This window comes from Momordica charantia, assembly GCF_013281855.1.
Source record: "Momordica charantia cultivar OHB3-1 chromosome 10 unlocalized genomic scaffold, Mcharantia_2.0 BLBB01000010.1, whole genome shotgun sequence".
In the NCBI taxonomy this organism is placed as follows: Eukaryota; Viridiplantae; Streptophyta; class Magnoliopsida; order Cucurbitales; family Cucurbitaceae; genus Momordica; species Momordica charantia.
Window position 1 is genome coordinate 10426348 of NW_028275158.1, and position 17189 is coordinate 10443536.

General features: G+C 33.8%; 1 protein-coding gene across 2 annotated transcripts in view; it reads left to right on the plus strand.

The window, feature by feature from the left end:
* The first annotated feature begins 11415 nt into the window (after positions 1–11415).
* LOC111019037 (RNA helicase family protein) overlaps positions 11416–17189 on the plus strand; it is a 34983-nt gene continuing 29209 nt past the window's right edge. For both annotated transcript variants that reach the window (XM_022295330.2, XM_088117382.1), the window contains exon 1: positions 11416–12129. The gene's annotated coding sequence lies outside the window, so the exon portion shown is untranslated. The remainder of the gene's footprint in view (positions 12130–17189) is intronic.

A 17189-nucleotide genomic window follows, 5' to 3' on the forward strand; every position in this document is an offset into this window, starting at 1 on the left:
GCTACATTTGAGTTATTAGAGAAGAGGTACGAACTACAGGGAGCACTACAACAAATATCACATACGTTAGCATCGAAAAAATGTTATCATAGATTTTTCATAGCGTTTTTGTAACGTGGTGGTAGGCGATGTTATTGAAAGTCTCTGACTTTTAATAGCATTTTTTTAACGCTATGCTAAATGTTATAAAAAGTTATTTTCGATGGCATGATTTCAATGTTATAAAAACTATTTATAGCTTTAGAAAAAACGCTATCGTAAATGTTCTATAGCACCCAAAAAACGCTATGAAATAGATTTTATAGCATTATTCATAACGTCTCATAGACGCTATGATAAGCTTTTCATAATATTTCTACTCTACGCCGTGTTAGCCAATGTTATGGAAAGTCATTGATTTTTTATAGCATTGTTTCAATGCTATGCTAAATGCTATTAAAAAAAATACAATATCTAAATCCATAATTGTACTGTTATAAAAATGTTCCATAGCTGGGAAGTTTTTATAATGTGTTTTACAAATTATGAAATTTTTTTATTAATTTATAAAACACATAATAAAAACTTCTTGCTCATTATGCTTGAAAATCAACGGAATATTATCATCACATATAAAGACAAAAAAAATCATAAATTATTCATTGGAATAAAAATGTGTTCAATTATACAAAATTCAATAAGTAATTTCAACAAGAAAAAGTTGGCAAAATATAAAAATTGCTAAGATTCCTAAATTAAAACAATATAGAGCGTAAAATACAATGGAAAAGTGAGAGGCGTTATCTCCATTCACATCTGTAGAGTCATTACTTCTCTTACCTACAAAACAACATTTAAAAAAATTGTCAAAATGGACGTTATAAACTCAATGATTCTATCTTAACTTCTCACCAATATTTAATTATTGGACCTAAGAAAAGAACTCAAAATTCACCGTGAACATGATATATAAAGTGAAGGAATCAACCAAAGGGTAGAAAATGTAGAAATCTTCTAATAGGAACTGCACGTATGATGGTCATGTGCTCTAGAAATCAACCAAAGGTAATACATCCAAATGGTAAAGAAATAATATTTCATCAAATTTCCAACAAAGTGGAAATTTAGCATATAAAATCCTCAGTGAATTTAAAACATTGTAAGATCTTATAACACCAATACGTACACAATCTACTACTTAGCTTCTTGTTTGTCTAAGTATTGGACAAGCAGATCTAGCATACAAAAGATATAAAGTTAATATCAAAGAGTAACTTACATTCACATTTTAACAACATCAAGAGAAATGCTCATTACAACTATATAAACACCTTCCTATAAATATTTGACAACACTAATAGAAGATTTGTTTAAAAGCGTTGAAGAGAAATATTCATTAAAGCTACATAAACAGCTTCCATTAACTATTTGGCAACACTCATGGAAGAACTTGAACCAACAACCATAATATCAGAGGGTTGAACTATGAAACTCAAATTTGAAAGCACTCCTAATAAACTTAAGAAAAATATACATCTTCTAAGGTTTTATATGATAATTATTCATGAAAATAAATTCTCAATAAAAACTACATTTATTTTGTAACTAATTAGTGACATGCATTCAATTTTCACTTTAAGAGAATATTATAATGAGCAGCACTCTTTATCCTTGCGATCACAAAATACTAAACTTAACCCATAAAACAAGACCCTTTTAACTACACATCAAGCCCAAAAACCTTTTAACACACACCCCAAACCCTTACAATAGTCTCAATAATAAAGAGAAACTCAATAAAAACAGTTCTCTTCTAGAAAAAATAATAATGGGAGATTATCAAACTATCAATATCACTAATGAACATTCAAATTAAGAAAATCAATTCAAAAGAGGAAAAGAAATTAGTTCTAACTCTCAACATCACTAATGAAAACTAAAATTAAAATTAAGTTACACCAAGAGCTGTTCCTACAGTCCAAGACTTGTTACTAATCTCAGGTTTAAAGTTTGCGGTCTTATAGAATTTTCATCTTATCTAATAGTGGTGACACTTTGATGGTTTCCTTGTACACCATCAAGTTTTTGTAGTTGGAAGTCTACTGTTTCTAACGAAATGCAAACAAAAGAGCTACTTTTAAAGAAGTGAAAGCTATACTGCTATCTATTTTCAAGAATTAGTGTTCATTTTTGTGTCAAAATTGTGGTTTACAAAGCATTTTCTATCTTGTCTGTGGTGATCACATTTGTACATTTGAAGCTTATGGTAAATTTGTACATTTGTCATATATGTAACACAAATTATGCTCTAGAGCAAATTATAAGTATGAGAGAGATAAGAAATCAGAGGAAACTATAAACAATGAAATAGATCAGTACCTTCACTTGCTAGTAAGTTGCAATTCTCATTTAATCTCTCTTGAAGTCTATGATAGTTTCTTTATTAGGATGGTCCTCCCTACGATGCCTTTCATGGGATGATCTCCTACTCTTGCAGTTTGACAACAAGTTTAATCATATTGTCCATATTTGATGTACTTTGAATACACCTTAAAATCAGTCTCGACTTATAGTTTCTATCTTTTCCCTAATATCATCAATAAATTGTTTATGTCATCAGTTAATAAGTTGCCTAATATAGGACAATGGACAAATCATGGATGAAAAAAAATAGATTGTCTGAGGATTATGAGTTAAGAGTCGAGTCATTCATTGAATTTGGGTTCCATCATGCAAATGGTTCTAAGGTTATTCGTTGTCCCTTTTTGAAATGTGGAAACCGTATAGATAAGGATGCTGCAACCATTAGAAATCACTTGTACGAACATGGTATTGATCAGAGCTATAGGGTATGGTTTTGGCATGGTGAAGAACATGTACCTAGAACAGATGAGTAGGTTGAATGGTGAGTTCAATAAGAATCACAAAGATGATAATGATTTGTTAGATGTGATTGACATGGTTCAGACTGTTTATGATGAAATTTCACATGTACTGACATCGTTTGAAAATATGTTTGATAATGCTAAGAAACCATTATACTCTGGATGTAAAAAGTTCACGAAGTTGTTAACTTTAGTAAGATTATACAACCTGAAAGTACGATATTCATGGACCAATTCCAATTTTTCAGGATTACTATCTGTAATTAGTGACCTCCTACCAGAATTGAATGAAATGCCGAAATCCATGTACGAGGAGAAAAAAACATTGTGTTCTCTGGGTTTGAATTATGAGAAAATTGATGCATGCTCTAATGATTGTTGCTTATATAGAAAGGAATACGCACGCATGAACGGATGTCTTTATTGTAGTTTGTCTAGGTGGAAATTAAATAAGGATACAACTAAGGAGAAAGAAGGAGTTCACGCAAAGCAGCTGTGTTACTTTCCAATAATTCCAAATTCATTAGACTATTTAGGAGCTCCGATCATGCTAAGAATTTGACATGACATAGTATCTGTAGGAAACTAGATGAGGTTTTGTGACATCCAGCTGACTCTCCCTCTTGGAGGTTAATAGATCACCTTTGGCCGGATTTTGGTTTGGAACCAAGAAATTTACGTTTGGGCTTATCAACGGATGGTGTTAACCCATATGGGGATAGGAACAACAAATATAGTTGTTGGCCAGTGATAACTACAATATATAACCTTCTACCATGGTTGTGCATGAAGAGGAAGTTCTTGATGTTGACCATGTTAATTTCAAGACCGAAACAACTAGGGTACGATATAAATATACATCTAGTTCCATTGATTGAGGACTTGAAACTTTTGTGGGAAGATGAAGTTCAGTGTTATGATACGTACAAACAAGAATCGTTTATTCTAAAGGCTGTCTTGTTGTGGACTATTAACGACTTTCCAGCATATAGAAACTTATGTGGATGCAATGTGAAGGGTTATAAAGCTTGCCCTATATGTGGCACTAACATTTCTTCAATACAGTTGGTTCATGGGAAAAAAATGTGTACATGGGACATAGAAGATTTTTACCAAGATATCATCCATATAGAAAACAAAAAAAAAAACATTTAATGGTAAGCAAGAACGTGCAAATGCTCCGCAACCTTTGTCGGGCAAGAAAGACGACAATAATTTGAGTTGGCAAACTGCCAATAAGTATTGGAAGAGAAAATCTGCATTCTTTCAACTCCCATATTGGAATAAGTTGCATGTCATACATTATCTGGATGTAATGCATATCGAGAAAAATGTGTGTATAAATATCATGGGAACATTATTGGACATTACAGGAAAAGGTAAAGACGGAATAAATGCTAGGCTTGGGAGGGGAGGAAGCACTTAGTTTTCATTTCTTTTGTCCCTCCCTCAGTTTTAGTTTCTATTTTCTATCGTTCTTTGCAAGTTAATACTTTTGCACTAGTGGAGAGTGCTCAAACTTTTTTGTCTCTCATATTCTTTCCTTTCATTACTTTTACTAATTGTGAAAGCTTGTTCTTGCAGTGAGAAATGTTTTAGATAATGTTTCCGTTTCCGTTTGTGTTTGTTAAAGCTATGTTGTTTAGATTTGTGTGTTCATATCTTGTTTCTGGTTGTCTTTCTCTCCCGTTCTGGCTGCTTCTGTGGTCTCTTTTGTGAATATTGTGTCTTGATTTTAGGCTTGACTTGCTTATGTAAGATTGTGCAAGTCGCCAATTAAGACTTAGTGTTTATATGTGTGGCTATCCTGCAGCAAAGATAGCCGATTAAAACTTATTGTTTATATTTGTGTCATGCATATAATTGAAAGTCTAGTTGGATAATTTTCTGGCTATCCTGTAGCAAAGATAGCCAATTAAGATTTAGATAAATAGATTGTTTTTGTTTGTTAGTGTTCAAAATTGTTGGATCGGTATGACAACCCTAGAGGAGGGGTGAATAGGGTTTAATTAAATTTTATAAACTTTTTACTACGGTGGGCCCAAATTTAAACAAATAAGTAAACTTTTTTAGGAACAATTAATTTTATCACAAATTAAACAATAAATTAGAAATACAAACACCCTAATTAATTTCACCACCCAAATAATTCAAATATAAACATTGAGCATAAATATGAATAACAAATTCAAACAATTAATTTTATGCAATTTGTAATAAAGAAAATTAATTGCAAAAATTAAATAGAGTAGGGTTAGAGAAAATGACACCGGAAATTTTATAGTGGTTCGGCAACAACCGGCCTACTCCACTCCCCAAGCGCTTCTTGGGTATTCGATTAAGAAACTTTGACTCTTTCCACGGTAGGAGTCAAACCGGTATAAAACCTTCTTTTTCCGGGAGCAAGAAGAAACCCGATCCTTTCCACGGTTCAGGATCAAACCGTTACAAATGCTCTTTTTAGGGCTTAAGAGCAACCCTTACAAAGGATATGAAATTTGAGAACGAACTTACAAATTCTCTCAAAGAGTGGGTATACAAATATTTGGAAAATATTCTTACAAATAAAAGCCCTCAAATTGGCTAAAAGAAATAAAATTGGAAGCTCAAATATCTCTCAAATAAAAAATCTCCCTCAAGAATATAGAACAAAAATTGAAGCTTTGAAGAGAGATTAACAATGTAGAAATTTGGAGAGAAAATTGGGAGAGAATGAGTTGTGTAAAATGTTGAAGGAGGTGGGGTTTAAATAGGTGAGGAAAAGTTGAAAATAAATTTGAAATCGAAATTGAATTTGGGCCATTAAATCTTTAATGATTGAAAATCAAAAGTTGAGATTTGATTGAATAAAATAATAATTGATTTTGAAAATATAATATAAAATAATAATAATAAATATATATTATTTTTTCTTCTCTCTAACGGCTCCAACGCCATTTCTTTTTCTCTCTCTTTTTTTTTATCAGCTCCTGCCGGTTTTTTTTTTCTCTTCAAACGACTCTTTCTCTTTCTCTTTCCTTTTTTTTTAATTTCGTTTCATTTCTTTTCTTTTTCCTCGATCTTTTTCTTTTCCATTTTTTTATAAACTAAAACAAATTTCAGTAAATACATCTTGCCACGTGTCGCTATTTCATCGGTCCACTTAATTGATTTTTTCGTCACGTCATCCTCTCGATATTTTTCCTTTCAACTTCTTTCGATCATAATTTCTTCGTTTGAGCTCCAATTTGGGTAATTTAAAATTCGTTGAAATCATCGTATCGAGCTCTACGCTGTGGACACTTTAAAACACTAAAATTATCAATAAACAAAATATATATTATCAGTAAATCATATAATATTATTGAAGCTCATAATAAATTTATGTTTTATAACAATAATTCTTACACACCAAAAACAATTAATACTAAGTGTGTTTGTTATCATCAAAATACTAATTAATTAAATTAATTAACCGAGATTAAGGGCCAAAAAGCCAACAAACATCTGTGTTGTTCCTAAATCAGTTTTATTTAGGTAAAGTCTTTAGTATTTTGAGAATTAAAAAACCCAATTGATATTGTCTTTTTGTGTCTTTGTTTTTCTGAAAGAAGGGTTTTGTGTGAGTGATTTGAAGGAAAGAAAAAGATCTTAGGTGCTTATTGTGATTGTTAGCTCTCTGTTGAGGCACTAAATAAAGCTATGAAAGTGTGTTGATTCCAAAAATAAAGTTTGTTGGTCCTCTATTTATATTTTGTAATTGTTAAAAACTGATTACATAGTGGATGACCTAAAATGGATGTAGATCCTTTATGGATTGAACAAATTTGTATCTATAATATCCAAAAAAATTTGTCTAAGTGTAGTTTCTTATAGATAAGTGTCACATTCTTATTAATTGTAGACAAACTTATGATTTTCAAAAACGTGTTTGTTGACAATGTTGAAATTAGCTTAAAATGTGTTTGTTGTTTTTTCACGAAGTTTACTCAAAATTTTGAAATATAAATTTCTTTTCTACTAACCTTTACAATGAGTAGAAAAATGAAGTACACTGGAAAGTTTAGGTTCTCCACTTTTGTGTATATTTGCCGAAGTTAGATTCGTGTTTTCTTAATTGTTTGTTTTGAATATGTTGTTCAGCATGTGGGAGCGAGGGCTGAAGGAAGCAGGGCCGAGAGTTTCTATAATATGTTAGCTACATTTTGTAGTTTGACCTTTCACGTTTACACGGTATGAACTCTAACAACATATAATAGTAATATGTTAGGTATATTTGTTGTAGTTTGACCTTTCGCAGATACTATTGTGAAATATTTGAGGTTTTTTTCATTGCTTAGGTCTTCCAAGAAGAGCCTGGAGAGCCATGACGGGTAGCTGCTTTGAATATTTAAAAGATGATTGTTGAGCCATTTTTTGTTGGGTTAGCAGTTACTTGGTATAGTTTGTTTACGTACGGGGTTGATGGACATGAAAAACCTTCGTTGATGTATATATAATTTAACATATGTATACACTTTATATTTGTAAGTGGGTTGGTGTACTAATGGATATATATGTTTTTGTATGTAAAATACGTCATAATTGACGGGTATTAAGTACAACTATGAAAAGCGATTTTAAAAACATTTCAAAACAAGTTTATATGAAAAGTTACATTTATATATGTCAACAAAATAGGTTTCGTGACAAAAAAAAAGCATTCAAAACCGTTTCTTGACAATTAAATGTTGACATTATTATATTATGATAGTTTTAAATTGTCGTTGTAAACCTTTTCGTGACATATATCAAATGTCATTATTTAATGTTGCATGACATTTTTAAGTTGTCATTATACAATTTTTCGTGATAGTTAAAACTGGCAATATTGACTATTAAAACTATCACTACAAAAGTTTTCATGACAATTATAAATAATCGTTAAAAAAATATTCATGTCAATTTTTAACTGTCGTTAAATACTAGTTCATTACAATTATAAACTTTCGTCTTTAGGTATTTATTGATAGGAGGACAAAAATATTTGATTGTTTTAGTGACACTTATAAATTGTAATTAAATGACTTTCTGTGACATTTATTAATTGTGATGAAAAGTTCATGATAAAGTATAACTGTAGTTGTAAATGCATTGATAACAATTTTTCAAATTTTTCATCTTCTCCTCTTTCTTGATGCCTTAATAGATGACAATTAGATAATTGTCATGAATTATGTTAATGACAGAATTTGAAGGTCGACTTTCTAGCTCTTAAACAAAATTAAACGAAGGTTTTGGCTTATTGTTTGTATATTTTATTAATAAGTAATTTATTTCGGTAGGTTAATTAATTTATTGAATAAAATTAAGGTCAAAATACTCTTTTGGTCCTTATATATTTAGTTTTGGTTATTTGAGTCCTGTAATTTGAAAATGTTATTTTTGTGTCTGTATTTTAAAAAAATGTTCATTTTGGTCTCTACCATTAAAAGGGTAACAAATTGGTGAAGTAGCTATTTTATTTTATTTTATATTTAGTAAAAGAAAAGAAAACAAAACTTAAACATCAGAGGCATTTAATGTCGAAAGCCAAAAAGGGATTATCTCATCCCAAATTTGTGGAACACGTGAGGACGCCGCAAAGCTGGCTAATTTATGGGCAACTCGATTCTTTTGTCTTTCAACATGGCTGAAGAATCTAAGAAATCTAAAGGAATGAGTAGTGGTGCACAACAAAATCAACAAAACCGACAAAATCGAAAAATTGAACCGAAATCGGAATGAATTTTTGGTTTTTGTGACTTTACGGTTCAGTTCAGTTAATAAAATACTCAAACTGAATATTTCGGTTCGATTCCGATTTCAAGAGTCAAAAACCGCTTAGAAAACTGAACCGCTTGAAAACTTGCGTGACAGGCCATTAATGATGGCACATCGTAACTTTTTTCTTTCTTTGAAATAAATTTCTAATTCGTTGAAATATTTCGTTTATTTTATTTTTAAATTTTTATTCATTCTGTTAGGGTTTGTTTTTATTTCTCTTTCTCCTCCCTCTCAACTCTTCTCCTTCTATTATCAACTAATCTTCTTCTCTCCTCCTATTTTCAACTAATCTTCTTCTCCATTATCTATTTCTCTTTTTTCTTCTTTAAAGTTTTGTTTCTTTTCTTCTTCCTTCTCCTTCTCCTTCTCCTTCTCCATCTCAACTCTTCCTCTTCTCCTTCTTTATTTTCTATTTATCATTTATTCTTAAATTTTGGTTTATTTCCTTCCCACTACTCTTCATCTTCATTGTTGGCAGCCACCTCCTTCGCTCTCTGCCACCGCCGTCGCCATCCACCTATTTTACCTTCATCAGATTGCCATTGCCAGCAACCACATCCTCATCTCTCGAAGATAAGAAACAAAAACACCAACTCAGAATCTGTATAAATCGAACTGAACCGAATATTCGGATCGGTTTATATGGGGTATACGGTTTGGTTCGATTTGAATTTTTTTTTAAATATTCGGTTTTGGTTTCGGTTCAACCCTTAAACCAAATTCAATCGAACCGTGAACACCCCTAGGAATGAGCATGACAAATCTTGTTATGAAAATGCTAACTTCTAAAAGATTTTATTCATCGTTTAGGGCTCGCATAACCTCCAGGTTACTAGACTCCATAAAAACAACTTACATTCAGGTTAGTTCCTATTGAATTGATTGCCTCTTTGATTGCAAAAGCTTCCAAGACTTTAACTGACCATCACCTCCATACAAATTTGCTCCCAAATCTCCAAATTTTGCCCGTCTAATCTTTAAGAACCATGCAGCATCGGTATTCCAGGCTTGGTTCAATTAGGTCGATTTCAGTTCATGAAGTTTGGTTTAATTTGTTTTAAATAGACAAAATCAAAGAAATTTATTTTACACTTTGTAAGGATTGATCCTACCAACCTTCTATTTACTCTTATTGTTTTTCATGTGTTAATTTTAAATACTTAAAAACTAGTTTTGTTTTTATGCTATTTTATTTCTTTGCTATTTAGTCTCAATTTAATTTTATGTGGCAAAGTCACTTCTTGATTTATTTTTCTACTGTTGTTACAGAAAATATGACAAGAACACCAAAACTGATGAGTGCAAGAGCTCAGAAGGTAAACTGAATAAGATGATAGAAGATTTATCCCTAATCAGTTTAGAATTGGGTCATGAATTAGATTTGATATACTTAGTTTAGTATATAATCCAAGTAAATAGTTAGCTTCAAATAATTATTTAGGAAGGAAGTTTGTTGCTAGGTGATAGGAGACTAAACGTTTTAAGAACACTCTTACCTCTTGAGTGCCTTAAGAATTTCTTAGATAATGTTTAAAAATCTATTTAATTTAACACGAGAGAAAAATCTCAAGTAGTGTCTGGCGCTTTATTGGTTAGCTTCTCAACAAACTTATTTCTCAGACAATTTCTTAAGTTGGCCGCTAAGGAGTCTTGCTAAACCAAAGCATAATACTGAAAGAGTTGGGTTAGGTAAATTAGTTGAGAGTTAATATGGGATGTGACTTAGACATAAGAACATAATTCTAAACATAGGTCCTCTGACCCATAAAAGTAGGTAAGTTGGTAATAACTTTATAGGAGCGTAACTAGGCGTAAACATATGATCTACACTAGGCTCTGAAACAACAAAAAACAATTTGTGATAAAGAGTAAACTTAGTTTCCAGTAAAGTGTCAAGTACCACCTAGCGCTTTTTTCACCATTGTGTTATTCTTTCCAAACAAAGGTAGGAAGCAAAAATGTTATATTTATTCAGTAGCTTGATATTTGCAATACCAAATTACGACTTCATCACCTATTTTTCCAATAAAACCCGATTACACTTTGAAATATTACATCAAATTCATTTTGAATCAAAAGTCTCTGAGGATACGAACTTGGAATTACTTTTCCCTGTATTACTTGTGACCGTATGCGCTTGTACACAATCTCTTATCTTTCGAGGTAAAGAATCTCAACAGTGAGCATCATGGTGCTGTCCTAAGATTGTGACAGACACGCAAAGCTCGTAGCACCATCACACTATAAGACAACATTGCAGCGCTGTAATTATGAGATTAGGCCCAATTTTTGTATGCAGGCGCATGGCGCTATGTGATGGTATTGTGGCACTGCTTTAAGATTTCCTTTTGTACTTTGACTCAAATTTTCCTCTCCATTAAAATCATTTATGCTCCAATTCTGTCTAATGACCCATTCCTGCAATATATATATATATATATATATAAAAGTAAGTTATGTATGTAAATATGCCATGAATAATCGAAAATTGCCAAATAATTCCCACCTAAATGTCATTAAACGTGGCTGATAAAATGCATTATCGATAGAGGTTGCTCATCTAGCATTTCGAGATCCCTAAATCTGATTTAGCATGATAAAATGCTATTTATCTTGTTATTCTCTTGGTCTAGTTTTATATTTTCTCTAATGTAATAGTTTGTTACTTTCTTTACCTATTGTATTGTTCCACGTATCGAGACTTTCCCTATATATTTAGAGTCTTATATCTATCTAAATATGACCTAAAATATTCTTATTTTGGTATAATGTACGGATTATCATTTCTTGGTATCAGAGCCCTAAGGGTCCTTTTTCTTCTCTAACAGCGTCAATGGCAGCATCTTCATCTTTTTCTTCTGGACAATTGACCACATCCATCTCCACTCCTTCCATAGCTTCTACCCCTATCCCTACTCTAGCCGCAACTCCAAATCAACCACAGTTCTGGCCGATTAATCTCTCCACTCTAGTGGCACCTCCACTCACTCAAACTCATCATCTTTCGCCCACCTGATTTCATCAACACCAGCCCATAACAAAATCAATTTCCTTTGTTCAATCAATATCCATATCTCCCATTTTACCCACAAAATTTCTTCCCTTCAGCTCCATCACAACCGCACCAAAATTCCTTTCCTAATCGTCCGATTTCATCACATTCGCACCCAAATACCAGTACAAGTCCTCAGTGCCCGCTATATTCCACTCCCAACCTAATCCATCATGTTCATCCTTAGCCAGCCCCGATGCAATTTCCGCCTCCGACACCAAATTTCTTTGCCCAGCCTCCAAATCCATTTTCGGCAAGTCCCTTTCCCAGTCTACCACAGCCTCTAAATGTCAAACTTAATGACAACAACTTCCTTCTATGGAAAAACAGTGGCCTTCAGGGATATCTTGATGGAACAATAATGCCGCCGCCGCAATTTCTGGATCACCACCAACTCCAACCGAATCCTGCCTATTATACTTGGGAAAGGTACAATCGCCTTTTAATATGCTAGATTTATTCTTCTCTATCTGAAGAGAAAATGGGTGAAGTTGTATCTCTTGAAACAACGTCAGAAATTTGGTCTTCTCTAACTAGAGTTTATGATTCTAAGACTACAGTTAGAATTATGGGCTTAAAAACATAGTTACAAAGTTTGAAGAAAGATGGATTATCTGTTAGTCAATATCTAGCTTTGCTGCCATTGGTGAACCTCTTTCATATCGTGATCATTTAGCTCATGTCCTAGATAGTCTAGGGAGTGAATACAATGCCTTTGTTACATCTATTCATAATAGGACTGATTCCCCTTCTTTAGAAGATGTTCGCAGTCTTCTTGTTGCCTATGAGGCACGTTTGGACAAACAGAATACGGTCGACTAGCTTAATATTGCTTAGGCAAACCTTGTCAATATTTCCCTTCAACACAACAATAAACGCCCTCCTCCGAAGTTCTCCTTCCTCAACCATTACAAACAATGTTTTCCTAATCCTCCTATTTCTGCTGCTCAATCTCAAAGTATACACGGTAAGCCACAGAGTGTTCACAAATGGCCTCCCAGGCCCTCTGGTTCCAAAACTCAATGTCAAATTTGTGGTCAATTTGGTCATTCTGCTACTGTGTGTTATCATAGAACCAATCTTGCTTGTCAAAATACTTCCCCTCAAGCTTTTTATCATAATGTTCAACCTTCACCCACCCATCCATCTTCTGTACATGAATTTCAACACCCTAATGAAAGCTGGTTTATGGATTTTGGTGCCACTCACCATATGACTCCAGACTCCTTCATCCTTTACAATCCAGCCCTTATAATGGTGGTAAACAAGTCACAGTTGGAAATGGTAAGAAAATGTCTATCTCTTATATTGGTTCACTGTCTTCTCCTTACAAACCTCTTATTCTCCACAATGTTCTTCACACACCTGCCATTTCTAAGAAATATTAGTATTGCTCGTTTGTGTAAGGATAATTAAGCTTTTGTTGAATTTTACTCTTATTTTCTTGTCAAGGATCTTCCGTCCAAGATGGTTCTTCTTCAGGGATCGCTTGAGGATGGATTATATCGTCTCTCTCCTGGTCTACAACGATCTATTTCCTATCCTATCCACGTTCTTCACCCACTACTGTTTGTTTGTCCTTGGTTAATTTTGCCCCAACTTGGCATGTGAGGTTAGGTGACCCTACTGCTTCTACTTTCAAGCAAATTTTGTCTCTTTGTCATGTTTCTCCTTCTAAGGATCATGTTCCTGATTTTTGTAATTCATGTCAGTTAGCTATGAGTCATCATTTACCTTTTAACTTGTCTACTACAAAAACTACCGAGCCCTTTCAATTGGTTCATTCTGATGAATGGGGACCTTCCCCTCAAACTTCTGTTAACGGAGCTCAGTATTTTCTTTTATTTGTTAATGATTTTACTCGATTTTCCTGGTTATATTTAATTAAGTCCAAACATGAAACCTTCTCTTGCTTTTTAACCTTTAAGTCTTTTGTTGAAACCCAATTTGGCAAGTCCATTAAATGTCTTCAAACTTATTTGGGGGGTGAGTTTCGCCGAGTATCCTCCTTTCTAAATTCTCATGGTATTGGCCATCGAATTTCATTCCCTTATACTCCTCAGCAAAATAGGAGGGTAGAGCGTAAAAATCGTCATGTTGTTGAAATCTGTCTTTCTTTACTTGCTCACTCTCATTTACCCTTAACCTTTTGGAGCTTTGCCTTTCAAACTGCGGTCTTTCTTATTAATAGATTGCCCACTCCTATTCTTAATTCTCTCTCCCCTTACCAAAAGCTTTATGGCTCTATTATGGATTATCACTTACTTAAATCGTTTAGGTGTGCTTGTTTTCCTTTTCCCATCCATCAACGGAGTGTCTTTTCATTGGATATAGTTCTCATCATAAATGTTACTTGTGTCTTGAACCCTTAGGATCTGGACAGATTTATATCTCTCGTCTTGTTGTTTTTAATGAATCTAGTTTCTCGTGTGCATCAAAATCTTTTTCCTTTGGTCCGGTCAAACAAACTTCTTCTCATTCTTCTTCTTTTTCCTCCACTTCTTTTTCCATTTTACCCACTTCTTTTTCACCTTCCCTGCCCATTTTTCCTCTTTCTACTCATCATGGTTCAACAACTCCTTCTTGTCTCCCTACTTTTTCTCCTACATTTTCTCATTGTGACAATGCTCACCATCACACCACTACTTCAGTTTCTGCAACACAAAATTCTTTGCCTATTACTTCCATCTCCCATCCATCCCCTACCACTAATACTAGCTCGTCTCCATTTGTTCCCTCACCTACTGCCATTTCTGAAAAACAGTGAATCCCATGCCACTCCATTTGTCTCCTCTCCCACTACCATTTCTGACAATAGTGAATCTCATGTCCCTGCCATCTCCGAAAGCCCTACCTCAGTGACCACTCAACCCCATATCACCAATGTTCATCCTATGATAACACGTGCCAAACCCGGATTTTTAAACCTAAGGCATGGCTTACCTCTTCTACCATTTTCCATCCTCTTCCAAGTGAACCCACCTCTTTTCGGACTGTTGTTAAATGTGTTGAATGGAAAGATGCTATGGCTAAGGAATATCAAGCTTTGGTTAGTAATGGTACTTGTGATCTTGTCGAACCATCATCCGTGTATAAGGTTATTGGATTTAAGTGGGTATATAAAATCAAGTTACGACCAAATGGAGAGATTGAGAGGTATAAAGCTCGTTTGGTGGCTCGCGGTTTTGACCAAGCTTGTGGGATTGATTACTTTGAGACTTTTAGCCCAATTATTAAACCGGCCACTATTCGTGTTGTTATTTCTCTTGCCGTTCAGTTCAAATGGCACATTCGGCAACTCAATGTACATAATGCCTTTTCAAATGGTGATGTTCAAGAGGATGTGTATATGTCTCAACCCCAAGGTTTTGTTGATGTAGATAAACCTTCTCATGTGTGTAAATTGTGAAAGGCATTGTATGGATTGAAACAAAGTCCTCGTGAATGGTTCTTGAAACTGAGTATATGTCTAGTTCAGTGGGAATTTCAAGGTTCGAAATTAGATACCTCGATGTTTGTTTATAACAAGAAATCTGTTTTGGTTATAATTTTGATTTATGTGGATGATATTTTGGTTACTGGAAATAGCCTCTCTTTTATACAACACTTTATTTCTTCCTTAAATTCCATGTTTGCTTTAAAGGACTTGGGTGAACTATCTTACTTCTTGGGTATGCAAGTCCTTTGATGTGGTGATTAGTTACATATATCTCAACATAAGTATTTCACTGATCTCCTACAACGAGCGAATATGGTTCATTGTAAACCTCTTGATACTCCGATGGCTACTGGTAAAGTACTTTCTCTTAATGATAGAGATCTATTTCATGATCCATCTCTTTATCGTACCATTGTCGGTGCTCTTCAGTATTGCACTCTTATTTGTCCTGATTTGAGCTTTTATGTCAATATAGTGTGTCAATTTCTCCATGCCCCAACGGTAGTACATTAGCTTGTTGTCAAGCGTATTCTTCGCTATATTAAACATACAGATAGGGCTTGGAATCACCTTTGCATACTCACCTCATAAAGCTTTAACTTGTTATACTGATGTTGATTGGGCCAGTTATCCAGATGATCGTCGGAGTACTAGTGGTTTTTGTATTTTCCTTGGTAATAATTTGGTCTCTTGGTCTTCATCCAAACAGAAAGTTGTATCTCGTTCCAATGTTGAGTTCGAGTATCGAGGAATGTCTAATGCCACTCCTGAATTAATATGGATCCAATCTGTTTTGTCAGAAATTGGTGTTTCTTTATCCTCGATTCCTTTACTTCTGTGTGATAATATTAGTGCCACATACTTGGCTGCAAACCCAGTGTTACATAAACGATCTAAGCACATCGAAATTGACTATCACTTTATTCGCGAGCAGGTGCTTCATAAACAGCTCTTAGTTCGGTTTGTACCCTCAGAGGACCAACTTATTGATATCATGACAAAACCTCTTTCTGCCCAGAGGTTCAGTAGCTAACGCACCAAGCTCACAGTGCTTAGCCTGACTTTACTTGCGGTGGATGATAAAATGTTATATATCTTGTTATTCTCTTGGTCTAGTTTTCTATTTTCTCTACGTAATAGTTGGTTACTTTCTTTACCTATTGTATTGCTCGACGTATTGAGGCTTTCTATATATATTTAGAGCCATGTACCTTTTCTAAATATGAGCTTAAATATTCTTATTTTGGTACAATGTACGGACTATCATTTCTTAAGTGTCATTGTTGTTGTTCAAGTTCAGAATCGGTCCACGACTGAAAACATGTTTATCAAAATCCCTCTACTCTCTCTAAATCTCACTTGTTATTCAAGTTCGAGAAGGTGACCTTCAATCTACAGATTTAGATGCTCTAAAACACCTCATATTTCTACCAAGATCCATTAACTATCTCTTCATAAAGCAAAGATTTATGTTTGTTTTTGTAGGAAGAAGATCGTGGTTGGGAAGAAAACTAATGAAACCTGATATATATATATTATTTTTTAATTATATATTTAGCTTTGTTCTGTCTCAATTGAACCGACCAAAAAACCTCCAATTCGAGAACCGAACCGAATTTTCAATGCTAAAAAAATTCAACCCAACCCAAACCCAAAAAAATGTAACCCAATCTAGGTTGGGTTGTTCGGGTTGCAGGTCACCAAATTTTTTTAACATCCCCAATATTCATTAGTGACTAATTTTAATGTTAAGAGCTTGTCAACTTGAGTATAGCGTAACTCGTTAAGATATATACCTCCTGAAGGGATTGAATCCCCAGCGGAAGCGGTTGATCGCTTGTGATTCAACTCGGATTAGAAAAGGAACGATACCGATTTAAAAAAAAAATAGAACATTTCTATTAATAATAAGGTTAAGCCTCTTGGGGAAGAGAAAAACTCACATTTGAAGATCGTTGACGGATTCTCTTCCTCGAGCACGAACGTTGTGACAACACGAACAATTCTTCACAATCGAAGTTAGACACTACCACAAAGTTACCTTACTATT